The sequence below is a fragment of the Enhydra lutris genome, unplaced genomic scaffold (genome assembly GCF_002288905.1).
Source record: "Enhydra lutris kenyoni isolate GAN:26980312 unplaced genomic scaffold, ASM228890v2 scaffoldscaffold83, whole genome shotgun sequence".
Lineage (NCBI taxonomy): Eukaryota > Metazoa > Chordata > Mammalia > Carnivora > Mustelidae > Enhydra > Enhydra lutris.
Window position 1 is genome coordinate 338,818 of NW_019154167.1, and position 27,547 is coordinate 366,364.

General features: G+C 35.2%; 1 protein-coding gene and 1 pseudogene across 1 annotated transcript in view; both read right to left on the reverse strand.

The window, feature by feature from the left end:
- LOC111161271 (collagen type IV alpha 5 chain) overlaps positions 1 to 27,547 on the reverse strand; it is a 246,161-nt gene that overhangs the window by 196,483 nt on the left and 22,131 nt on the right. The gene's annotated exons all lie outside the window — the stretch shown is intronic.
- On the reverse strand, positions 3,130 to 3,496 carry LOC111161270 (annotated as a pseudogene).

The window sequence follows — 27,547 nt, forward strand, 5'->3', positions numbered from 1 at the left end:
CCCCTGGGGATAAAAATATATTATATGTTTAAAAATAAATAAATAAAAAGAAAATATGTAAACATAAAAAAAAAAACCAAAAAAAAAACTTTAGGGTATCAGCAACTTCCTAAAAACAGTAACTAAGACAACTCCAAATCAACGTTTCACCCCAGATAACTATAATACAGTAATAGATAGTTTTCCTAAAAAACTGTCTTTTAGGCCTAAATAAACCTACTTAAAAGTAGCATATTTTCATAAATTACCCTTTATTATTAATAAATAATACCCTATCATAAATTCATAAAATTCATAAATTCATACATAATTAATACCTTATCATAAATTTCATAAATTACCCTTTATTATTAATCATAGTAAAAACTAAAGTCCTTGCTAAATGAAATGGTCCTGCCCACTGTCCCTACACAAGGGCAGCCACAGGCAGTCATGTTTTATACTACATGATCCAGAATTCCCATGCATGTCTGTAGGTAATTATAGAACAGGAAGGAGCAAGGTAATTCAAAAATAATCAATCCTTTGGTTGGTCAGTAGACTTGGAGGGGGCCAGCATGAAAAAATAAACATACCAAACAGACAGATTAGATTTCCTCCCATGAATTTGAACTAGAAAACAGAAAGAGATTAACCTAGGTAGCAATAGGAATAAAGCCAAGAGGTCATGATATGTTGGCCACATGCAAGCCAATATTAAGAGGAAACAAAAAGTATGAGGATGAGAAAAAAAGAACAAAATAAGTACAAATAGATAATATGGAATCCTGAAGCTCAAAAACAATTTATCTTCTCTTTGCTGCCTCACTTCTTGAATGCTCTATAGTTGTAGTCTATAATAACCAACCCATCCATATCTTGGAGTATATTTGGATATCTACATCTCATAACCAGAGTATCCCTATACTTTCCTAAAATGAACAGACTGTTTCTCCAATCAAGATTCAAACAAATCAGGGTGCCTGGGTGGCTCCCTGTTAAGTTTCTGACTTCAGCTTAGGTCATGACCTCAGGGTCCTGGGATTGAACCCAGGGCTCCCCGCTCAGTGGGGACTCTACTTGCCCCTCTCCCTCTGCTCCTCCCCTGGCTCACACTCTCTCTCCCTCTCTCAAATAAATAAATAAAATCTTTATTTTAAAAAAAAGGTTCATGGAGTGCCTGGGTAGCTGTCATTAAACATCTACCTTCAGCTCAGGTCATGATCCCACAGCTCAGGTCATGATCCCAGGGTCCTGGGATCAAGCCCAGCACCAGGCTCCCTGATTGGCAGGGAGTCTGCTTCTCCCTATCCCTCAGCACCTCCCCCAACACATGCTCTCTGTTTCACTCTCTCTCTCTCTCAAATAAATAAAATCTTGAAAATAAAGATTCAAATCACACTGCATTCATTAATTTGAGCAAATTATAAATACTTAGGGGTGCCTAGGTGATTCAGTCAGTTAGGTGTCTGACTCTTGGTTTCAGCTCAGGTCATAATCTCAAGGTCAAGAGATTAAGCACCTCCCCTGCAGTTCTGCCACTCAGCACAAAGTCAACTTGAGATTCTTTTCCTCTCCCTTTGCCCCTCCCCACTCCCGTGCTCTCATGTTGTCTCTCTAAACTAAAATAAGTAAAATATTTTTTGAATTAAAAAAATTATTGATCTATTTGAGAGAGAAAAAGAGCGATAGTAAGAGAGAGCATGAGCAGTGGGGAGAAGAAGAAGCAGGCTCCCCGCTAAGCAGGGAGCCGAATGTGGGGCTCAATCCCAGGATCCTGGGATCATGACCTAAGGCAAAGGGAGACCGAATGAGCCACCCAGGTGCCCCAATAAGTAAAATAATTTTTTAAAAATAAAAAATAAAAGTGAAAAATAAATGGTTGTACTTTAACAAATGAAATATACAAAGGAATCAATTGTTTGAAATATATGATCATTCCTAATATTCCTATTAACATGCCATTCAATCTAAAACATATTTTACAGTAGGTTTCAATTGTAACATGTCAGGAAGCATACTTATTTTGCTTTCCAGGATATCTACTTTATAAATATTTTATGTATTTGAGAGAGAGAGCACGAGAATAGGGGTCAGATGGAGAGAGAGAGGAGAGGGAGAAGGTGACTCTCCACTGAGCACGGAGCCTGATGAAGATCACAACCTGAGCTTAAGGCAGCTACTTAACCAACTGAGCCATCCAGGCACTCCAGAGGGTATCTATTTTAATATGAACTTTACACAGGCTTCTATAGACTCCTTGATGTCTTATGTCTTATGTCATATGTTTAACATTATCAGCCACTTATTTATGTCAGATTTCTCATACCAAAGATTGTGTATGCCTCTCCTTTTTTTAATTAAAAGATTAATTTTTTTTTTTTTTTTTGAGAGAGAGAGAGAATGAGCATGCATGGCTGGGAGGAGCAGAGGAAGAGAAATCTCAAGTAGACCCCCACTGAGCAGGGTGCCTGGCCTGGGGTTTGATCTTAGGACCCTAAGATCATGATCTGAGCTGAAATCAAGAGTCAGACACTTCACCAACAGAGCTATCCAAGCACCCCATGCTTTTCTTTTTGACATATATTGCCAAGTCATCAAATATATTTAAAATGCTGTGTATTAATGGCTCAGAAAATACCTATTTAAGTCATAATTAAATCATTTGCCAATCAAATCCATAACTTCAGATACATAGATTTCAAAACCTTAAAAAACAGTAAAATCAGAAATATCCCTGTAACTTGAAAACTGATATACAAGTTTGGTATTCCTTTTTGTACTGGCTACTAATATCTGTAAATAGATCTATTCAAATGAGTTTATCATGCCATTTACCTGCTGGAAAAAAATCTATAAATGCTGTTATTGCTATATTATATATCATATTACATTATAAATTCCATGAACTCAGGTATCCTACCTTTTTTTTCTTCTAAAACTGCTTTATTAATTTCATATTATGAAAATAATAGTTTTCCCCAAAACTGGGTGAAATTGTCCTACTGGACAGAAAGTTTTACACTGAAACAAAACAATATTTAATTACAAACTTCTAAGTGGAAATACCAAAAAGGTTGTAGAGAAAGTTAATCACAAAACTACAAGTTTCTAGACCAGAGGCCACATTATTAACCTTGGGGGAAAATCTTAGGATTCAAGGTACAAGCAAAAGTCATAATGATTATCAGGTTCAGGAGTTTGGAAGCACTTACAGTGCCTCATTTGTTGCTCCTTAGTCTTTCTCCTGATTTCCATCATCTGCCCTATGAACTTTTCCACATCATCTCCCACTTCATTGTGGTCAATATGCCTGTTAGGTATAGCTCATTGAAAATTAGAGACAAGCTGTCTCATTCACCACAGCCTAACATTTCCTCCAGGCTTCTGGCCTTCACCCTCCTCTCCAACTGCACGATTCCTTAGCATTCTACATGGGACCCTGTTCTCTTTTGTTTTCCTGCTGGGCATTTTCCACATTGAGATTTTTCACTGCTTGTTTCTCTTTGGATGCCATGGCTCCTGGGCCTATCCTTGCATTCTCCCCCTCCCAAATCTCTTCAGGAGTGCACAGCCAAGACACTTAGACCTGCACACATGCTCTCCCTCCGACTCCTGTTCTTTGGGGCTGCCCCTGGCCCACATGCCTTCAGGACCACTGGGAGCAGGCACTGAGAAGGGAGCCAATGACTGCTGGATTATTGGATACTGTCTTTTTAACAGCTATATACTGACAGGTCCAGACAAAATGCAGAGAAAGTAGTAGGGGCTCTATAAATACTTGTTGAATGAACAATTAACTCAAGAAAACTCAAGTAAAATAGATACTCATATTTCAAGGAAGAGTTATAAACTTAACTAAATGTTTACATTACTCCATAAAAGGGTATCTCTAGGACAGCCCTTATATTTCTATTCTCTCCTAAATAATCACTTACTCATACCTCCCGAGTTGACTCGCTCCATACCCTCAATTTCTTTTGATTCTGGGGTTAAAACTACCAAATAAGAAAATTTTCAAAGAATACACTCTCCCTCTGATGAATCCTGTTCCTCTAGTAAGTAATCCCCTCCTCAGACCATATTTATTTTGGACCAGAGACAAAAATCTTTACAGTAAATATCATTACAAAAATTCCTTAGTCTATATTCATGTCCTTTCTTTAGTACAGTCAATTTCTCACTTATTCACAGGGTTATAACCTTTAAAATCAATATTAATACTGTAAACAAAATATTATCTCTTAATTGCAATGGAGCAAGATAAATATACCTTCATTGTGAATGAGCGCATGAATGAATAAGTAAATTAATAGTAAATGAATATTATTGAGTTTAATCATTGTCAGCAAGCCTAAAAATTTGAAATCTAGGTTAATGTATGAACTTTCATCTGACATCAAAACAAGGAAAACACAAAAGAAACTTATTATGGGTAGAAAAAATCTAAATAATGAATTGCCATACAACGCTCATGGATTGGAAGACTCTATATACTAAATATGTCAGTTCTCCCAAATTGATCTGTAGGTTTGGTTCAATTCCAATTAAAATTCCAGCAAGAATTTATAGACACAAACTAATTATAAAATTTGTATAACACAGGCCCTAGGGTACCTAAAACTACCTTGAGGAAAAAGAATAAAGTGGGAGGAATAAGTCTACTTAATATTAAGGCTTACTATATAGCTACAGTAATCAAGACAATATGTTAATGGTGAAAAAACAGACACCTAGGGGCGCCTGGATGGCTCAGTGTGTTAAGCCTCTGTCTTCAGCTCAGGTCATGGTGTCAGGGTCCTGGGAACCAGTCCTGCATTGGGCTCTCTGCTCAGCAGGGAGCCTGTTTCCCCCTCTCTCTGCCTGATTCTCTGCCTACTTGTGATCTCTCTCTCTGTCAAATAAATAAATAAAATCTTTTAAAAAAAACCCACACCAGACACCTAGATCAATGGAACAGAGTAAAGAACTAAGGAATAGATAGATCCACACAAATAAACCCAGATGATTTTTTTTTTTTTACGAAAGTATAAAGAGCACTTCAATGGAGAAAAGATGGCTTTTTCATCAAATGGTACTGGAGAAATTAAAAATGAATCACGGAATTAAATCTTAGAAATGAAACTATAAAACTTTCAAAAAAATCTTTAGTAACTAGAGCTAGGTGAAGAGCTCTTAGATGACACCATAAGCACAACACATAAAAAGAAGATATTGAATAATTGGACTTCATCAAATTTTAAATCTTTTGCTCTGCAAAAGATCCTGTTTAGAAGAAGGGCAAGGATTGCATGGAGCACTGGGTATTATATGCAAACAATGAATCATGGAACACTACAACAAAAACAAATGATGTACTGTACTAACATAACATAAGAAGATAAAATAATAATTAAAAAATGAAAAGACAAGCTACAGACTGGGAAAAAATATTTACAAACCACATATCCAACAAAGGACTAGAATCTAGAATATATAAAAAACTCAAAATCTCAACAGTAAGAAGAAGAAACAAACCAATTAGAAAATGGGCAAAAGGCAATGAAGAGCCATTTCACTGAAGAGGATACAAAGATGGCAACCAAGCACATCAAAAAATGCTTAACATCATTAGCCATTAAAGAATCACAAATTGAAACCAAACTGAGCTATCACTACACACCTATAAGAACACCAAAATAAAAAGTAGTGACAATAGCATATGCCAGTGAAGGCAAGGAAAAAATGGATCACTCATTTAGGATAAGAATGCTACTCTGGGGGCGCCTGGGTGGCTCAGTCAGTGAAGTGTCTACCTTGGGCTCAGGTCATGATCCCAGGGTCCAGGGACTGAGTCCCACATTAGGCTCCCTGCTCAGCAGGGAGTCTGCTTCTCCCTCGGCTTGCCGCTCCCCCTGCTTGTGCTCTCTCTCTCTCTCTCTTCCTCTCAAATGAATAAATAAAGTCTTTTAAAAAAGAGAGAATGCTGGGCGCCTGGGTGGCTCAGTGGGTTAAAGCCTCTGCCTTCGGCTCAGGTCAAGATCCCAGGGTCCTGGGATCGAGCCCCACATCGGGCTCTCTGCTCAGCAGGGAGTCTGCTTCCTCCTCTCTCTCTCTGCCTTCCTCTCTGCCTGCTTGTGATCTCTGTCTGTCAAATAAATAAATAAAATCTTTAAAAAAAATAAAAAAGAGAGAATGCTACCCTGTAACAGTTTCACAATATCTTAGAAAAGCAAATACGCAACTACCATATGACACAGCATTTAGCCCAAAAAAATGAAAATTTCTGTTTACACAAAAAGCTGTACAGTAATATTCATAGCAGCTGTATTTGTAATAGCCCCAAACTAGAATCAACCTAGATTTCCTTCAATACGTGATCGATTCAACAAACTCTAGTACATACATAACATGGAGTATTACTCAGCAATAAAAAGGAATAAACTTGATAATCAGAAGAACTTGGATATATCTCCAGGAAATTAGGCGAATCAAAATGCTACTCACATAAAGTTATATACTATATTATTATATTTATATAACATTTTTTAAAAACATTTTATTTATTTATTTGAGAGAGAGAGAGACAGTGAGAGAGAGCATAGGCGAGGAGAAGGTCAGAGGGAGAAGTAGACTCCCGGTGGAGCTGGGAGCCCGACGCGGGACTCGATCCCGCGACTCCAGGATCATGACCTGAGCCAAAGGCAGTCGCTTAACCAACTGAGCCACCCAGGCGCCCTATATAACATTTTTGAAAGGACAAAATTTTAGAAATAGAGAACAGATTATGGGTTGCCATGAGTTAGGAGAGTGGGGGTGGGGCATGGAGGTGTGTGTGGTTATAAAAGCACAATACAGATATCCTTGTGGTGTTGGAACTGTGCAGTATTTTAACTGTGCTAGAGGACACATGAATCTGTATATGTAATAAAATTGTATAGAACTAACACACACACTAATGAACACAAGTAAATATGGTGAAATATGAACAGACTGGTATTTCATGTTAATATTAACATCCTGGTTATGATAGTATACAATAGTTTTGTAAGGTATCACCACTGGGAAGAAATAGGTAAAGTGTACAAAGGATCTCTCTATATTATTTCTTAGAACTGCATGCGAATCCACAATTATTTTAATAAAAATGTAAGTTAAAAAAGCCATTTGAAAAGTTCACTCTGTTGTAGAACCTTCTAAATTACTTAATATTAGTAATGACCATAAATTTAATTTCACATTTCAAATTGTCTACATAAATTGAGAATCTTAGTGAGATCAATGCATATAACTTACTACAATGTTCAATCTACCCACCACTGCCCAGTAAATATTTAGAACTGCCTGTGGTTAGAATTAAATTAGAACTTTGTTGGAAGAAAATGAAGAACAGTAAGGAAATATGTACAGTAAGAAAAAATCTACCTCTTCAATGCTATTATTAGAGAAGCACTTTGAGTAATTCATTTCAATACAAAGTCAATAATATTAGCAGAAAGGAAACTCGAGCAGCATTCGAATAAGACATTACATAAAAATGAAATAAAAAAATATGTGGAAAACTGTTTTTAAACATGCAACCTCAGAACACCAATGTAAATGTGATTCAATTCAATTCAACAAACATTTTATGAGTATGCAGTTTATGCAAAGCTCTAAGCTAGTGCTAAAGGGGAATACAAATTATATCCTTTAGAAGTTCACAATCTAGTGAGGAAGGCAGACACATAAATAACTAATGACGATACATGGCAGACATTGATAAGTGCTGTAATAGAAGTGATATACAGTTCCATAGACAAAGCTCCGAGAACAATCTGTTGTATGATATGAAAGAGTCCAGACCGCCTTATGAATCAGCCAACACATTTAAATATACCGTGAACTTCTAACCTTCCTACAATGTGTCTTAGGCATTGAGAAAGGAAACTGCAAACACATCTTCCAAATGAGAACATATCATAATTTTAAATAAGTCTATGTAAATTCTAATACATTGGTAAATTTCTAAGAATAATTCTATTTTTCTTAAGATATTAAAAAACTTTAAGTACAGTAAGTACTTAATACTAAGAAGTAACAAAATATTGACTTAAATTTCTTATGAGTAATTTAAATCATTTAAAATTATGACGGGATGTTGGTTCAGTTGTTTGTCAACTATGATATATTAGCTGTATAATGAGTTAATTGTAAAAAGCTAGTGATTCTTTAAAACATGTAAAATGTTCTGGCTTAGAGTTTGACCTAAAGGTGCTCTTTGGAATTACCCTTGTTCTCTTATGTAAAAAAAAAAATGCCCATAGGTATAAGTTAAGGAGAAAAGATATTGTGCCATCAATCCAGTAGCATCCCAACCATCATAAAAAGGGAATTATTTTTTATAAATATCACAGGTCTTAAATATATGAAAAGATGTTCAACCTTACTCAGAACATAATAAATGCAAATTAAAATCACAAAATCAACCTTACTCAGAACACAATAAATGCAAATTAAAATCACAACAAGATACCATTTTTCACCTGTCATATTAGCAAAGATATAATGTTTGATAGCACAATGTGCTGGTGAGGGTTGGGGAAACAAGTACTTTTATCTCTTGCCAGTATAGGTATAAATTGGTACAACCCCTACGGAGAACAATTTGGCAATATCCATCAAAATGACAAAGGCACATACCACCCAACTCAGTAATTCCATTTCTAGAAATTTATCCTATAGATAGTACACATCTGAAATGACCTATTACAAGGTTATTTGTTGCAGAAATATAATAGCAAAAGCCAGGAAACAAGTTACATATTTCTCAATAGAGGATTGGTTAAATAATGGCAAATCCATACAACTGAATAAGACTACACAGCCATAGTTCTTTATGTACTAATATGTAATGATCTTAAGCAAAGTACAGAAAATGTGTAAAAATGAGGAAACATAAGTAAATGTGTAAAAATAAGGAAACATAAGTAAGTGCAAGTATGTTTGCAAGCGTCCATGCTTATATGCATGAAACAGCTCTAAAAGCAAAAACAAAAAAAGTTAACACAGGATGCCTCTGGAAAGGAGAACTATATGGCTGGGCACGAAGAGTGGGAAATTTTTAATTGGATAGGCTTTTATAACTACCAAAATTTGAACCACCTGAATGTATTACCTAATCAAAAATAAATGTAAGCAGAGCAGGAAGTGGGGAGGGGGAAGAAAAAGAAAAACAATCCGAAGTAGCACAGCACATCTTCTTAAGCAAATTATTACAGCTAATTTCTCCTGTCTAAAAAACACCTTGGGGCAGGATAAAAACCAAGGGAAACAACTTATTTCAGTTACAAAATCAGCAGTTGGTCAGGCTGATGTTAGTTTCATGGTATTGTAATTTTTCAAGTTATTATAAGTATTGTTAAGTATTCTAAGTATTTCCCCACTGTTTCCTGATTAGCTATATGAGAGCTTTACCTTTAGCAGGTCTTCCAGATCCAAAAGAGAATACCTGGTCAGAGAATTGACAGTTTGGAATAAATAAATCAACACTGTATACATATGATGGAATCACATTACAGTACTGTGAGGGTGATTAGTTTCAAATTAGTGTATATGGAATAAACAACTTTGATTTACTTATTTTTCCTCTGAAAACTATCAGTTAACTCTTTATTCTTTCACCCTCTCTTTCTCCCTTCCTCCCCCCGTCTCACACACATACACAATTTTAGAACTCAATATAGGTATTTTATTCTGTGCCCCATGTACAATTCTACTATCGCACTCATCATGCCATATTGTAATTTGTCTCTCAAATGAACTGTGGGCTCTTTGAGGGTGCGGAGATTATGTACTAGTCAACCTGGGATATGTATTGGAATGCAAAAGTTTAATGACTGTCTCACAAGCCTCCTCCTCCAAACACTTTCTAACGTAATGATCATTTGCTTTATTCTGATAAATTTAAATTAGAAAAAGTAACAATGATATATTTTCCACATTTTCTTGTTTTGAAAACTTTGGGAAATCCTATATGAATCTTGGACAGTCTATCTGAACATTTGCATATAGGACTATTTAGATTTGGCATTTAGACCAAAGGATAGTAAGATGAAAATATTTTTAAAGTATGTTTTATGAAAGCATAAACAAAAAAATTTCTGGGGCACCTGGGTGGCTCAGTGGGTTAAAGCCTCCGTCTTCGGCTCAGGTCATGATTCCAGGGTCCTGGGATCAAGCCCTGCATCGGGCTCTCTGCTCAGCAGGGAGCCTGCTTCCCCCCTCTCTCTGCCTGCCTCTCTGCCTACTTGTGATCTCTGTCTGTCAAATAAATAAATAAAATCTTTAAAAAAAATTTTACTGGTGCAGCCAGTCTGGAGGTTCCTCAAAAAGTTAAAAATAGAACTACCTTATAATCTAGAAATTGCTCCATTAGGTATTCACTGAAAGGATACAAAAATACAGATTCAGGGGGAATGCAATAGCCAAACTATGAGGAGAGCCCAAATGTCCATCAACAGAAAAATGAATAAAGATGTGGTGTGTATATATATATATATGTTTGTGTGTGTGTGTGCATATATATATATATATATACATATATATTTTTATATATAGCTTTATATATATATAGCTTTTATTTATCTATTTATATCCAATGCAATATTACTCAGTAATATTTATATTATGTATAAATATATTTTATTTATATATAAAATATAGAGATATTATATATATATATATATAAAGAATGAAATCTTGCCATTTGTAGTGATGTGGATGGAGCTAGAGCATATTACACCAAGTGAAATAAGTCAGTCAGAGAAAGATAAATACCATATGATCTCACTCACATGTGGAATTCAAGGAAACAGATGAACATATGGTAAGGAGGGAAAAAAGGAGATAGGGAAACAGACCCTAAGAGACTCTTAATGATAAAGAACAAACTGAGGGGTGATGGAAAGAGGTGGGTGGGGGATGGTCCAGATGGGTGATGGGTATTAAAGAGGACACTTGTTGTGGGGCACCTGGGTAGCTCAGTCTGTTAAGCATCTAACTCCATTTCAGCTCAGGTCATGAGACTGAGCCTTGCATTGGGCTCGCTCTGGGCGTAAGATTCTTTCTCCCTCTGCCCCCACCTCAAAAAAAGAGAGGGTACCTGTTGTGATGAGCACTGGGTATTGTATGTGATGAATCACTGAATAGTACTCCAGAAACCAATATTGCACTGTGTATTAACTAAGTAAAATTTAAATTAAAAAAAATTTTCTTATGCATGGTGTGCTGGTTTAAATAGTCCTCCCAAAATTCAGGTCTACCTCATGTCCTCAGAATGTGAGCTTATTTGGAAGTAGGGTCTTTGCAGATGTAATCAAGATAAAATGAAGTCATATTATATAGTATTTTCCAACCCAACTGTAATGAGATAATCAACAAAGGCATAAAAATTATTTTCCACATTTCCCAATGTGAGACTCTTTGAGCCAGCTTAGTCACACAAATCCCAAAAAAATCAAGTGCATTTCCATGATCCAGATTTTGATGCAAGATGCAGATCCAGCTATCTATGAACCAGGAAGGGGGCCTTCACCAGACATTGATTCTGCCAGCACTCTGATATTGGATTTTCCAGCCTCCAAAACTGAGAAAAATAAATTTCTCCCCTCATCTATGATACTTTCTTACAACAACCTGAATGGACTAAGATAGTAATTACCTCTATAAATATAATAAAAGAAAAAATATTATATAATCATCTCTGTAGATGCAGAATTTTAGTAGCCATTTTTTATTAAATCTCTCACTAACTAGAAATAAAAGGTAACTTCTTTAATCTGATAAAAGGCAGCCCATAAAACCCACAACTAACACAGAGTTTCTCAGCAGAGGCACTATTGACATTTTGGCCTGGATGATTCTTTGTCATGCAGATTATGTGGGTGGGGGTACTGTGCATTATGGGATATTAAGCAGCATCTCTGGCCTTTACCCAGTAGATGCCAATAACAGCTCCCAATCGTAACAACCTAGAATGTCTCCAGACATTGCCAATTGTCCTCTGTGGGCAAATTTACCCGCCCATTGAGAACCACTGAACTACCATGACATTTAATAGTAAAAAACTGAATGCTTTCCCTCTAACAAGTAAAACAAGGCAGAAATAACTATCTCACCACTTTGCTCTCCCTGCTTCCACTGAATATTGTACTGGAGGTCCTATCCTGAACAGGCCAAGTAAACAACTAATAGGCAGAGAAAATGGAAAGGGAAAAGTAAAACTGTCTCTTTTAAAAAATGGCATATAGGAAATTCTGAAGAATCTATAAAAAGTTACTACAAAAAATAATAAAACTGGCACACTGAAATGTATGTCATTGCCAAGAAAAATTAAAGAATACCTAAAAAATAAACATACCATAAACATGTAAAGAAAGATTCAGTATCATTGTCAATTAGTCTACAGATTAAACACAATCCAAACAAACTTGCTCTGCCTGATTTCAAGTCTTATAATAAAGCTATAATAATCAAGACTAATCAATAATACTGATTGTGTAAGGATAGGCAAGTAGATTAACAAAACAGAGTAGAGGGTCCAGAAAATGAAAAGTAACTCAATAGGGAATGGATTGTGTTTCCAAAAAGCAGTGAGGGAATATATTAAAAAACTTTTTGGACATCAATAAAATGGTAGAGTAGGAAACTCTAATCACCTGTCCCTCTGCAGAAACATCAAAAAAAATCAAGAAGAAACTGTCAAAACTAAATTTGTCAGAACTCTGGAAAATGATTCAAGTTTTACAATAACCAAACAAATGTTGAATTAAGAAATACACAAATTAAAAGTGGTAGAAAATGTCTGTGGTCCTTTGGCTTGTCCTTACCTAGCTGCCTCCCTGGCTCAGTGGCACTTTTCAAGAGGGTAGCCACATTCACTGTGGGACCCTTATCCATGGTACCAGGGGCAGCAGAGCAGATTTCATTCATGAAGAATTGTTTGTCTGTTCTAACCTGTCAGGGAACCACCTGAAGGACTGATGCAAGGCATTTATCCTTGTTTCACATAACTTGGAAAAGACACAGGACAGTAGAGCTGTAGGCATCTTGAAAAAACACTGTAAGGTAAAGGAAAAACTCACAGTTGCCTGGGGCAAAAGACTGAAGGTGAGGAATGTGGATAAGGTACCAAAAGCCTGGGAGGAAAAGCAGTGGAGCTTTTTTGGAAAAAACAGGGCATTAAAAAATGCCCATGTATACTGAGCAATTTAATAAGCCGGGTATATAAGCCTAGAGGAAAACCCTAAGAAAAACTTAAGCTTTCACTCTAGCTGATCTCCAAGCACAATATAAGGAGGGAGTGAAAGCTAAGGCAGAGTTGCAAATGTCCTGGTTAAGTGTTAAAGGAGTACCATAACACAGAGCCAATACACAGAAACAGGAGATATTTTTTCTCCCTTCTCTTTTTCTCTTTTGTTCTCCTTTTCTCTCTCTCTTTTATTGGTTCCTGGCATTCAGAGAAATATGTATTAAAACACCATCTCAGCACAAGTTAAAGGAAAACAGATTTTAGTAACACACATGACAAGGAACAGAGGCTCTGCATTAATAGGTTGTAAAAATCACTAAACAAATGAATAACGGCAGCCCTCAACAATAAAAACAAGGAAACTCTGGTGAAGGGCAAAGTCTGATTTCCAGCTACCACATTTAAAATAATCTAATTGTTTTCAACCAAATATTACAAAGTAAAAGAAAAATGTAGTCTGTTTAAGAAAAAAAATTGACAGAAATTATCACTGAGAAAGTCCAGATGCTGATCATTAGACAAAGACTTTATTTTTATATATATCTTTCTCATTAAACTTTTGTTTTACTGGGTTTCAAAATTGACAGATTTTTGGTCAAGTTGTTTGCATTAAAAAGTACTGATTTTAAAAGCTAATAACTTAATGGGGCACCTGGGTGGCTCAGTGGGTTAAGCCTCTACCTTCAGTTCAGGTCATGATCTCAGGGTCCTGAGATGGAGCCCCGCATCAGCATCTCTGCTCAGCAGGGAACCTGCTTCCCTTCCTCTCTCTCTGCCTGCCTCTCTGTCTACTTTTGATCTCTGTCTGTCAAATTAAAAAAAAAAAGATAAAAGCTAATAACTTAAAATTGCCCCCCCACACACAAAATAAATGGTCCACAAAAAATTCTCCTTTCCTTAAGAAGGTTTTATGATGCACTGCCTTCATTAACCAATCTTTTACCATTAACTTAAATGGCCCATTGACACAAAGAGTTCTGAGACTGTTCTCCCACCACTGATTAAGACTGGGGTGGCAGGTATTGGGGGTAATATTCATTTAGCCTTCCGAGATTTCTGGGCAGACTTGGTGACCTTGCCTGCTCCAGCTGCCTTCTTGTCCACTGCCTTGATGACACCCACAGCCACTGTCTGTCTCATGTCACCAACAGTAATATACCCCAGAGGAGGATAATACCCCAGAGAAGTTCTTAACACACATAGGCTTGCCAGGAACCCTACTAACAATGGCAGCATCACTAGATTTCAAGAACTTGGGACCATCTTCCAGCTTTTTTCCAGAGTAACAATCTTCCCCTTCAGCTTAGCAAACTTGTAAGCAACGTGAGCTGAGTGACAATCCAGCACAGGTACATATCCAGCACTGATTTGGCCTTGATGGTTCAGGATAACGAACATCTTTGACAGATACATTCTTGACACTGAAATTGTGCCCAGGAAGAGCCTCCCTCAGAGCTTTGTGGTGCATTTCAACAGACTTTACTTCGGTTTTAACATTTAGCATCAACTGGAGCAAAGGTGACTACCATGTCAGGTTTGAGGACACCAGTCTCCACTTGGGTCCACAGGGATAGTACTAATACCATCGATTCTGTAGATGTCCTGGAAGGGCAGACACAAGGGCTTGTCAGTTGGATGAGCTGGTGGCAGAATGCAATCCAGAGCTTCAAGCAATGTGGTTCCACAGGCATTGCCATCTTTACTAGTGACTTTCCATCCCTTGAACCAAGGCATATTAGCACTTGGCTCCAGCATGTTGTCACCATTCCAACCAGAAATTGGCACAAATGCTATTGTATCAGGATGGTAGCCAATTTTCCTAATGCGGGTGCTGACTTCCTTAACAATTTATTCATATTTCTTCTGGCTGTAGGGTGGCTCAGTAGAATCCATTTGTTAACACCAACAACTAACAATTAATCCAATTGTTAATATCAGTGTGTAAGCATACTTAGGGGTCTGCAGGTTCTTAGAGATACCTGCTTCAGATTCACTAACACCAGCAGCCACAATCAGGACAGCACAGGAAGCCTGAGATTTACCTATAATCATGTTTTTGATAAAGTCTCTGTGTCCTGGGGCATCAATGATGGTCACATAATACTTGTTGGTCTCAAATTTCCACAGGGAGATATCAATGGTGATATCACATTCATGTTCAGCTTTCAGTTTATCCAAGACCCAGGAATACTTAAAGGAGCCCTTGCCCATCTCAGCAACCTCCTTCTCAAATTTTTTGATAGTTCCTTTGTCAATTCCATCACATTTGTAGATCAGATGACTAGTAATGGTAGACTTGTCCAAATCAACATCTCCAATGATGACAATGTTGATATGAGTCTTTTCCTTTCCCATTTTGGTTTAGGTTTAGTAGCAGTTTTTATGACACCTGTGTTCTAGTGGCAAACCCACTGTAAAAAAGCTAGACAAAGACTTCAAAACAACTGTTTTTTTTTAAAAAAAACTTTTTATTTATTTATTTGACAGAGAGAGACATAGTGAGAGAGGGAACACAAGCAGAGGGAGTGGGAGAAGGAGAAGTAGGCTTCCTGCTGAGCAGGGAGCCAGAAGTGGGGCTCAATCTCAGGACCCTGGGATCGTGACCTGAGCTAAAGGCAGACACTTAACAACTGAGCCACCCAGGTGCCCCTAAAACAACTGTTTTAAACATACTCAAAAACCTAAAGAAAACCATGGACCAAGAACTAAATAAAACCAGAAAAACAACATATGAACAAAAGGTAAATATCAACAAAGACATGGAAGTACAAAGAGGAACCAGAAATTCTAGAGCTAAAAAGCACAATATTTGAAATGAAAACTTCAGTAAATGTGTTGAACATCAGATATCAGGAGGCAGAAGAAAAAGATCAATAAACTTGAAGACACAACAATTGATATTATCCAGTCTGAGTGGCAGAAAGAAAAGAATGGAGATAAATGAGCAGAGCCAGAAGACCTATGGGACACCATCAAGCTGAACAAAATATACACTTTAGAAGTACCCAAGAAAACAAAAAAGAATATTCAAATATTCTTTTTTAAAAGTGTTTTTATTTATTTACTTATTTTGAGAAAGAGAGAGCACACATGAAGCAGGGTAGGAAGGGGCAGTGGAAGGGGGAGAGAGAGAATCTCAAGCAGGCTCCACACTCAGCACAGAGCCTGATGTGGGGCTCAATCTCATGACCCTGAAATCATGACCTGAGCTGAAATCAAGACTCAGATGTTTAAGCAACTGAGCTATGCAGGTGCCCCTAAATATTCTTTCTAAGAATATTTTAAGAAATAGTAGCTGCAAACTTCCCAAGTTTGATTATACATGAATCCACACATTCAAGAAGTTCAATGAACTCCAGGTAGGATAACTCAAAGAGATCCAAGACACATCCTAAACAAACTGTCAAAGACAAACACAAAGAGAATCTATAAAGCTGCAAAAGAGAAGCAACTCAACAGAAGAGATTTTTCAAAAGATTAACAGGTGATTTCTCATCAAAAACCATGTAAGCCAGAAGGCAGTGGAATGACATATTTAAGTACTAAATGTAAAGGAACACTGAAATTCAAGAATTGCTTATCTAGCAAAAACCATCCTTCAAAAATTAAGACATGCTTAGATAAATAAAACCTGAGGGTGTTCATTGCCAGTAGAACTGCCTTACAAGAAATGTTAAAGGAATTTCTTCAAGCTGAAATGAAAGGACAGTAACTCAGAGCCTTATGAAGAAATAAAGATCTCTGGTAAAGGTAGTTATATCGGTAAATATAAAAGCCAGTATATTGTATTTTCAATTTGTAATTCCTCTTTTTATTTCATATATAATTTAAAAACTAAATGCATAAAAAAGTAATTATAAATATATGTTACAGGGCACACAATGTATAAAGATGTAACTTGTGAGAAGATAATACATCAATTCAAATCAGATTGTTATAAATTTAGTAAACTAATTTAATTTTATTTTTTTTAAGAATTCATTTATGTGAGAGTGAGAGAGAGAGAGAGAGAGAGAGATAGCAAGGTATAGAGAGCATGAGCAGGGGAGAAAGTGAGAAGCATGCTCCCCACTGAACAAGGAGCCTGACACAGGGCTTGATCCCAGGACCCTGGGATCATGACATAAGCCAAAGGCAGACACTTAACTGACTGAACCACCAGGCACCCCAGTACATTAATTTTAATCCCCAGGGTGACTACTAAGAATATATGTAAAATGAATAAATAAAAGGGAATGAAAAGAGAATAAAAATGGTACAATACAAAAAAATCTATTAAGCACAAAAGAAGAAATGAATGGAGAAAATGAAAGGCAAAAAGGGTATAAGACATACAGAAAACAAATAGCAAACAGCAATAGTAAATCCCTTTTATAGTAACTATCTAAAATGTAAATGGATTAAAATCTCCAATCAAAAGGCAGAGATTGGCAGAATGGATTGAAAGTTAAAAAAAGAAAAAAGATATTCCATGCAAATAATGACCAAAGGAGAGAGAGGGCGGCTGGCTATAATATCAAACAAACTAGAATTCAAGTCAAAACTTGTTACAAGACACAAAGAATGGCATTATATATACATATTTTAAGTTAATGCATCAATAATTTATAACAATTATAAACATACACAGCAAACAAAAGAGCCCCAAATATATGAAGCAAATACTGATAGACTTAAAGACAGAATTAGATAATTGTACAATAATAGTTGGGAGACTTCAATTACCAAGTTTCTAACATGGACAAAACATCTAGACAGAACATTAGTAAGAAAACAGAGGTCCTGAACAATACCTTAAACCTAGACCTAAAAGACAAATATAGGATAAGTCATTCTAGAGCAGAATACACATTCTTCTCAAGTGCACATGGAACATTCTTCAAGATAGAACCTATACAGGCCACAAAACCAGCCTCAATTAATATAAAAATACTGAAATCTTACAAAGTATATTCTCCAACCACAATGGAATGAAGCTAGATTTCAATAAAAAGCAGAAAAACTGGACATGAAAATTAAACAATGCACCCTTAAACAACCAAAGGTCAAAGAAATAAATCACAAAGGAAATTAGAAAACACTCAGAGAAGAACAAATATGAAAACACAACATACCACAACTTATGGAATGCAGTAAAGGGAGTGGTGACAGGGAAATTTATAGCAGTAAATGCCTACATTAAAAAGTAAGAAAGATCTTAATCAATCAGCAACCTACCTCTGCACCTTAGAAAAAACCAGGAAAGAAGAGCAAACTAAACACAAAGCTAGGAGAAGGAAGTAAATTCTAAAAATTAAAGTGGAGATAAGTTATATAGAGAATAGAAAAACAATGGAGAAAATCAATGAAACCAAAACTGGTTCTTTGGAAAGATCCACAAAATCAACCAACCTTTATCTAGACTAAAAAATTAGAAAAATTTTAAGTAACTGAAATAAATAATGAAAGATGTAACATTATTACCAACCTTACAGAAACAAAAAGGATTATAAGAGAATACTGTAAATACTTGTATACTCAAAAAATTAGACAACTTAGATAGCAAATTCTTAAAAACAGACTATCAAAAATAATTCAAGAAGAAATAGAGATGGAACTAGAGAGTACTACGCTAAGCAAAATAAGTCAGACAAAGAAAAATACCATATGATTCACTCTTATGTGGAATTTAAGAAACAAAATAAGAAAACATGGCGGGAGGGAGAGAGAGAGGCAAGCCAAGGAACAGGCTCTTAACTATAGAGAACAAACTGATGGTCACCAGGGGGGAGGTGGATGAGGGGGTGGGTTACACAGGTGATAGATATTAATGAGTACAGAGTATACTTGTTATGATGAGCACCAGGTGTTGTATAGAAGTGTTGAATCACTATATTGTATACCTGAAACTAACATTACACTGTATGCTAACTAATTGGAATTTAAATAAAAACTTTAAAAAATAGTTGAATAGATAAAGAAGTGGTATATAGAATGAAATATTATAAGCCATAATAAAGAATGAGATCTTGCCATTTGTGCCAGTGTGTATGGACCTAGAGGATATTATGCTAAGTGAAGTATGTCAGAGAAAGACAAATACCATATGATTTCACTTATATGTGGAATCTAAAAAACAAATCAAGTGATCAAATAAATAAAAGTACAAACAGACCCTTAAATACAGAGAACAAACTAGCAGTTGCCAAAGGGGAGGTGAGGGGAGTGGGCAAAATAGATAAAGGGGATTTAGGCATACAAACTTACAGTTATACATAAATCTCAGAGATGAAAATAAGCATTAGGAATATACAATAATACTGTAAGAATGTATGATGACAGACAGTGACTACACTTTCAGTGGTGACCATTGAATAATGTATAGAATTGTCAAATCACTATGTTGTACACCTGAAATGAAGATAACATCTTATGTGAATTATATTTCAATAATTAAAGTGAAAAGAAAAAAAGAAAAAGATAATCTGAACAAGCTTATAACAAGTAAAGACATTGAATCAGTAATTAAAAAAAAAACCTCACAACAAAGTAAAGTCCACAATCACATAGCTTCACTGGTGAATTCTACCAAATATTTAAAGAAAATTTAATACCAATTATTCTCAAACTCTTCCAAAAGTAGAAGGGGAGGTAATACAATCTAGCTCATTTTATGAAGCCAATATTATCCTGATACCAAAGCCAGGCAAAGACACTAAAGAAAATTACAGACCAATATTCCCCATAAAAAACAGATGCAAAAATATCTAAACAAAATACTAGCAAACTTAACTCAATAGTATACAAAAAGGATTATACACCATGACCTGGTGAAATTTATCCCAGGAATGCAAGAGTGGCTCAACATAAAAAAATTAATTGATATAATAGGCCACATTACAGAACAAGGAGAAAAAAAAAAACACATTAACAGAACAAGGAGGAAAAACCAAGTGATCATCTTGATACAGAAACTACATAGGACAAAGTCCAACACTCTTTTGTGATAAATGCACTCAGAAATTAGGAATAAATGGAAACTTTCTTAACATGAAAAAAAGTATTTATAAAAAACTCACAGCTATCTCAATACTCAATGGTGAAAGATTGAAAGTTTTTCCTCCAAGATCAGGAGTAAGACAAGAATGCTTGCTTTCATTATTTCTATTCAACATGGTACCAGAAGCCTTTGCCAGAGTAATTAGGTAAGGAAAAGAAATAAAATACATTCAAATTTGAAAGGAAGAAGTAAAACTATGTCTGTTTCAGATGACATGAGCCTTTCTAAAGTCTTGAAGAATCTACAAATAAAATATCAGAGCTAAAAAAATGAGTTCAGTGAAGTCTTAGGGTACAAGATGAACACAAAAAATCAATTTTCTTTCTATATAATCATAATGAAAAATCTGAAAAAGAAATTAACAATTCAATTTGCAATACCAGCCAAAAGAATAAAATATCTAGGAATAAATTTAACCAAGTAAAGGAAAGACATGTACAGAGAAAACACTAGTGAAGGAAATTTGAAAAGACCCAAATAAGGGTGCCTGGCTGGCAGAGTAGAGCCTGGTTCAGTTGGTAGAGCATGCAACTCTTGATCTCAGGGTTGTGAGTTCAAGCCCCACACTGAGGGTAGAGTTTCCTTTTAAAAAAAGGGAAAAAAAAAAAGACCTAAGTAAATGGAAAGACAACTTGTGTTCCTGAATGGAACAATATTAAGATGGCAACGTCATTGAAAGCAATCTACAGATTCAGCGAAATCCTTATAAAAAATCCAAGAGCCTTTTGAGCATAAATGGAAAAGCTGATCCTCAAATTCATATGGAATTGCAAGGGGCCCCAAATAACCAAAATAATCTAGAAAAGGAAAAGAAAGTTGGAGGACTCACACACCCCAATATCGAAAGTTACTATAAAGCTATGGTTGGTACTGGCATAAGGACAAACAAATAGCTAGTGGAATAGAACTGAGAGTCCAGAAATAAACCCATACATATATGGTGAATTGGTTTTTGACAAGGGTTCCTAGACAATCCAGTGAGAAAAGAACAGTTTCTTCAACAAATAATGCTGGGACAACTATATATTCACATGTAAAAAAAAAAAAAGTTGGATCTCTACCTCATGTCATTTACAAAAACTAATTCAAAATGGATCAATGATCTAAATATAAAATCTAAAACCATAAAAATTTTGTAAGAAATCACAGAAGTAAATTTTTATGTAGTTAGATTTGACAAAGAAATCCTAGATATGACACCACAAGATGAGCAAAGAAAGAAAAAGGATAGACAAATTGGACTTCATGAAAACTTAAAACTTCTGTACATAATAGGATATTATTAAGAAAGTAAAAAGATGACCTCCAGAATGGGAGAACATATTTGCAAATCATGTATCTGTTAAGTATCCAGAATATATATAGAAGTCTTATAACTCAACAAGAATAAGACAAACAGTCCAATTAAAAAATAGGCAAAATCCTTGAATAGACATTTTTCCAAAGAAGGTATACGAATAGGGAAAAAGCACATGAAAAGATACTCAACATCATTAGTCATTAAAAAATACAAATCAAAACCATAATAAAGTAGTACTTCATTAACAAACTAAGATGGCATAATATAATAATAGTAATAACAATAAAACAAACTAAAAACTGTTGGAAGGAGGTGGGGAAATTGGGATGCTCATGCATTGCTGGTAGGAATTTAGAATGGGTCAGCCCCTGAAGAAAACAGTGTGGTGGCCCCTAAAAAAAGACAGAATTACCATATGGCCCAGTAATTCTACTCCTAGGTATATATCCCAAAGTACAAAGCAGGTACTCAAATAAATATATATATGTATGTGTTCATAGCAATGTTACTCACAATTGCTTAAAGGTAAACATCCCAAATGTCCGTCAATGGATGTGTGGATAATCAAAATGTAGTATATTCATAAAATGCAATATTATTCAACCATAAAAAGGAATGAAGTACTGATAGATGATATGATGGGGATGAACCCCAAAAACATCATTCTAAGTGAAAGCAGCCAGCCACAAAAGGTCACATAATATATTATTCCATTTATATGAAATATCCAGAATAGGTTAAATCCACAGAGACAGGATATAGATTGGCGGTTTCTAGGGGTTGGGAGAGGGGGCTGGAAATAGGGAGAAACTGCTTAAGTATAAGGTTCTACTTTGGAGCAATAAAACTGTTTGTATCTAGATAAAGGTGGGGTGATTGCATAACACGGTGAATGTACTAATTGTCACAGAATTACTCATGTTAAATGGTTAATTTTATATTATGTAAATTCCACAATAATTTTTTTAAAGAAATGAACCAGGATCCCTATGTACTGTACACAAAATAACTCTAAATGGTTCAAAAGTTAAAAGCATCAAATATATAGAAGAAAAACAGATAAAATTGAAAACTTTCATGTAGTTAAAGGCTTCTTATACATGACACAAAAAGCGATAATGATAAAAGAAAAAACTGATAAACTGGACCTCATCAAAGTTTCAAAAAATCTGGGGCACCTGGGTGGCTCAGTCGTTAAGTGTCTGCCTTCCTCTCAGGTCATGATCCCAGGGTCCTGGGATGGAGCCCCACATTGGGCTCTCCTACTCTCCCTGCTTGTGTTCCCTCTCTTGCTGCATCTGTCTCTGTCAAATAAATAAAATCTTTAAAAAATTTTTTTTAATCTAATTGAAACATACTGTTAAGGAAAAGAAAATACAACCCGCAGAATGGGAAAAATACTATGTGTGTGTGAGTGTACATATGACAAAGAGTTTGTATTCAGAAAAAACCTTCAATTTAAGAAGGTAAGCAATACAATTTTTTTAAATAGGTGAAGATTACAGAAGACACTTCATAATAGAAGACATCTGAATGGTCAGTAACTACATGAACATATGCTCAACATCAGGAAAATCAAAATAAAACAAGATACCTCCTTATATCCACTAGGATGGCTATAATTAAAAGGATCCCATACACTGCTGGTGGGAATGTAAAATAGCACAATCACTTTGACAAATATTTCAGCAGTTCCTTGTAAAGTTAAATACATTACACACTCCATTCCTTTGTATCTACCCCAAAGAAATGAAAAATATGTGTACAAAATGACTTGTACACAAACATTCACAGTGAAAGAGAGCAGATCAGTAGCCTCCAAAACAAAGACAGGGTAAGATTTTACTGGAAAGGGCTACAGGTGAACTTTTTGGGGTAATGAAACTATTTCATACCTTAATTACTGTGGCTATATACATTTGTCAAAATGCAGTAACTGTACAATTAAAATGGATGCAGTTTATTGTATGTGAACTATACTTCAAAAAAAGTTGATTTAAAACAAAATAGAAGGGAGAGGAGCCTGAATCCTGAATTGGGACTTGGACCTCTTCAGTAAGATTTCCACCGGCAACTCCCATGAGGGACACTTCATCGAGGCCCCTGTCTGCGCCAAGGAATGCGGAGGCAAAACATTGTTGGAATAGCTAAGTTATTCACTTGTTCCCTTAAATTTACTAAATGGCATGTTGTATTTCCTGAAATATTCAAAGTATTTATTTAAATTTCCTTTGGGTAGAAAAGAACCTCTCAAATTAGTTTAGGAATAGTAAACTTACATATATGTAACAAAGATAGATAGAAAGATAGATAGATATACACACCAATATACATACCTATATTTTAGTTATCTAAATATTTAGTTTCAACCCAATAAATAATTTAATAATTAAAAACCTTAAGAAGCTTCCTGGAAATCAAATTTCTCTAAGTAGTTTTAACAGTTCTCCCCTATAGCTAAAGATAAACCTACTTTCTTGTTGACACTTAGTTTTAATTTTCTCTTTACAACTACTTCCACTCCCCCATTTTCCTCTCTCTCTTTTGGTCCATTTCATCTCTAATCAGGTAAAAATATTTAAGGAATTGTATTTGTTTTTTGAATATATCAAATCTAGGTATATGCATTATTTAACTGACATGTCTAGCCAATACCTTTAGAAATAAAGTAAAAAAAAAAAGTTCTTTTAAGTCATCTTTCCACTTTATGGTAAAGACCAAAGATAAAGAAAGAAAATCAAAAAGGAAAAATAGAAAATACAAAAATACAAAAATTACTATGCCTAAGGAAAGGCAATTAGATGTCACTGAATTATATTAAAAGAGACTACAGGTCCTATGGAAAATCACAGTTATCACTTATTTAACACAATGTGGTACACATTAAGACACTTTAGGTTGGTATTAGCTTAATTAGTAGGTGGAAGAGTCATGACTTAAATTAAGCCTGATGCCAACAATCATGCTCTAAAACAAACCATTACACTATTCCAATATAGTAACTTTAGAACCAACTATTGCAGGGGCTCTGTACTCCCACAAAAAGAGAGGAATTTGTTCTACCTACTGCAAACAACAAAATGCTAAAGCAGTCCATCATTCTAATTCCAGGTGTTCAGAATAAACTATTTCAGCATTCTCTCTACCCCAGTTCTCAAGTGTAACCTAACTTCCAAATCCTGCTCTTTCCATAGTTTCCAGTGATAAAGTGCTACATTAATGCAAGGAGAAAGCAAAATGTGCCTCCCAAACTACACTTTGACTACCTGAAAAAGGAATGACAGAGAAATGTGCAGAATTTTAAAGAAGATGGATAAAACATGCCTAATAGCATGCCACTCTTACTGTACACAGCTGCATTCACCTGTACCCTTTTCTGGACAAAATTAGAAAATCTACATCCTCTCAGCAATACAAATCCTAAAAGTGTATCTTCCTTCCACAACACTGTCTCTTCAGGCTAGGTTGTGGAGTCAACTCTTAATGACTGAAGTTGACAATTTTCTTTCTTAGGGAAATTATAACTTGGGGACATGTTTCGGGACAGCAACAGGAAATATGATTCAGTATTTCCAATCAATATTGGGAAAAAGCATAGTTAACTATTTAAAATTATTTTATGAAGGCTTTGGAATAAATTATAGAACTTACAAGTAATTAAAAACCAAGACACTTTTTTGAAATGTTTATTAAAGAGTTTCTAACATATTTTATAAATTCTAAATATTCCTAGGTCAACCACAAAACACTCAGTTAAAACATAAAGATCTGGGGGGCGCCTGGGTGGCTCAGTGGGTTAGGCCTCTGCCTTCGGCTCAGGTCGTGGTCTCAGGGTCCTGGGATCGAGCCCTGCATGGGGCTCTCTGCTCAGCAGGGAGCTTGCTTCCTCCTCTCTCTCTGCCTGCCTCTGCCTACTTGTGATCTCTCTCTCTCTGTCAAATAAATAAATAAAATCTTAAAAAAAAAAATAAAGATCTGGAATTCTTTTTTTTTTTTTTTAAGTAGGCTCCACCCCTAGTGTGGAGCCCAGTGCAGGGCTTGATCTTACAATCCTGAGATCAAGACCTGAGCTGATATCAAGAGTTGGATGCTCAACCAATTGAATTGCCCAGGCACCCCTGAAATTCTTTTTTTAACCAGGAAGGAATTTGTATTTTATAGAAATTTCTCTGTCAATTTATCTAAAGATTTTTGGTACATCCACAAAAACCTAAAATAAAAAATAGGTTTCACACATGTATTACATATTTTGCTTCAAATATAAGTGAAAAAGTTGGATCCAGCATTCAAAATATCATTTTTTTAATTTTATTTTTTCAGTGTTCCAGGATTGTTTATGCACCACACCCAGTGCGCCATGCAATACATGCCCTCCTTAATGCCCACCACCAGGCTCACTTTTTTTTAGTACTGACAAACTAAAAGTGGAAAAGTATTTGTTACTCAGTGAAGGAAAAAGATAAGGAGAATAAGTGTACACTTTATATGAAAGAGTTCAAATTACAGATGACTCATCTTCATTGTGTCCAATGACAGAGTTATTACTGGTATTAGGTTATTGTGTCAGCCTCTGGAATTTTTTACTATAAAAAAAGACCCACTGAAGTTCTATTTTAGAAAAGCAGATAAAGGAAAACTCTAACATTGACCTGAAATGTTTATTGAAATTATAAAATCCTGTTTTAGTTTCCTTCATTAGTTACCTATATTTTTTTCCTTTAATAGTGATGGCATGAAAATAGTTACCTGTAAAAAGTTTTTCAACTGTTTAAATCCAAAAATGTTGAAATATACAGCTGTAAACTAATATTCAATATTTCTTAACATTTTTATTGCAAAAGTAAATATTTACTATAGATAAGTGAGGAAATACAGGTAAGGAAAAAAACTTAAAATTTTACTATCATCCTCTTAAGTCTTTTTTCTCCATTTAATTTTGAATAAACATTTATCATGGAGATGGAACATTAGGCCCTTGAGTATTCCACCCAAAATGAACCAAGTTAATGTCCCTATGAGTACACATTTCCATTAATTGTGATTTAAAGAGAACCTATGTCTATACTCTTGTTTTCTATAACAATTTACATTTCTACTAATGTTTACACCCAATAAAAGTCTTTACAGAATTTTTAAATACCATGAGGTAAGAATACCAATGAAAAACTAGACGTAAGAAAGACTGAGAAAAAGGTTATCATCTGAAATAATTTAGTCCCTTTTGCCTCTTGAATATTTTCAGTTTTGTTCAGATTAAATCAGGACCTGATTTTAAAACAAAGCCTGGGTATGCTAAGTGAAACAAGTTAGACAAAGCCAAGTTCTATATCATTTCACTTAAATCTGTTACCTCTAAAAAAAAAAAAGGAATAAACAAACAAAAAGCAGAATCAGACCTATAAATACAAAGAACAAACTGACAGTTGCTAGAGGAAAAGACAGTGGGTGATGGCCAAAATGGGTGAAGGGAAGTGGGAGATATAGGCTTCCAGTTATGGAATGAATAGGTCATGGGAATAAAAGGTGCAGCATAGGAAATATAGTCAATGGTGTTGCAATAGCATTGCATGGTAACACATGGTAGCTATGCTTAGGAGCAAATCATAACCATTTAAGAGTTGCTGGATCAGTATGTTGTATATCTGAAACAAATGTAACATTGTGTGTCAACTATATTCAAATAAAAACAAACAAAGCCTGGGTAAATAATACTTTTGATGCCTCTTGAAAATCAGAACTTAATTTTGAACTCAACTTTGTTTTTTTATCATATTGACAAATTCAAATTATAATTCTTTAACCATCTGGAGAAAAAAAATTTCCCTTTCCATATCTGTGTATCATGGAATACAGGGAATAAAAATGAGAATATAGATGTGAAAATCTATTAGGAAACTGATAAGTTTATGAGCCCATGTTTTTAATATAAAGGTTGTCAATCTGCAAATTCAAATGTGTC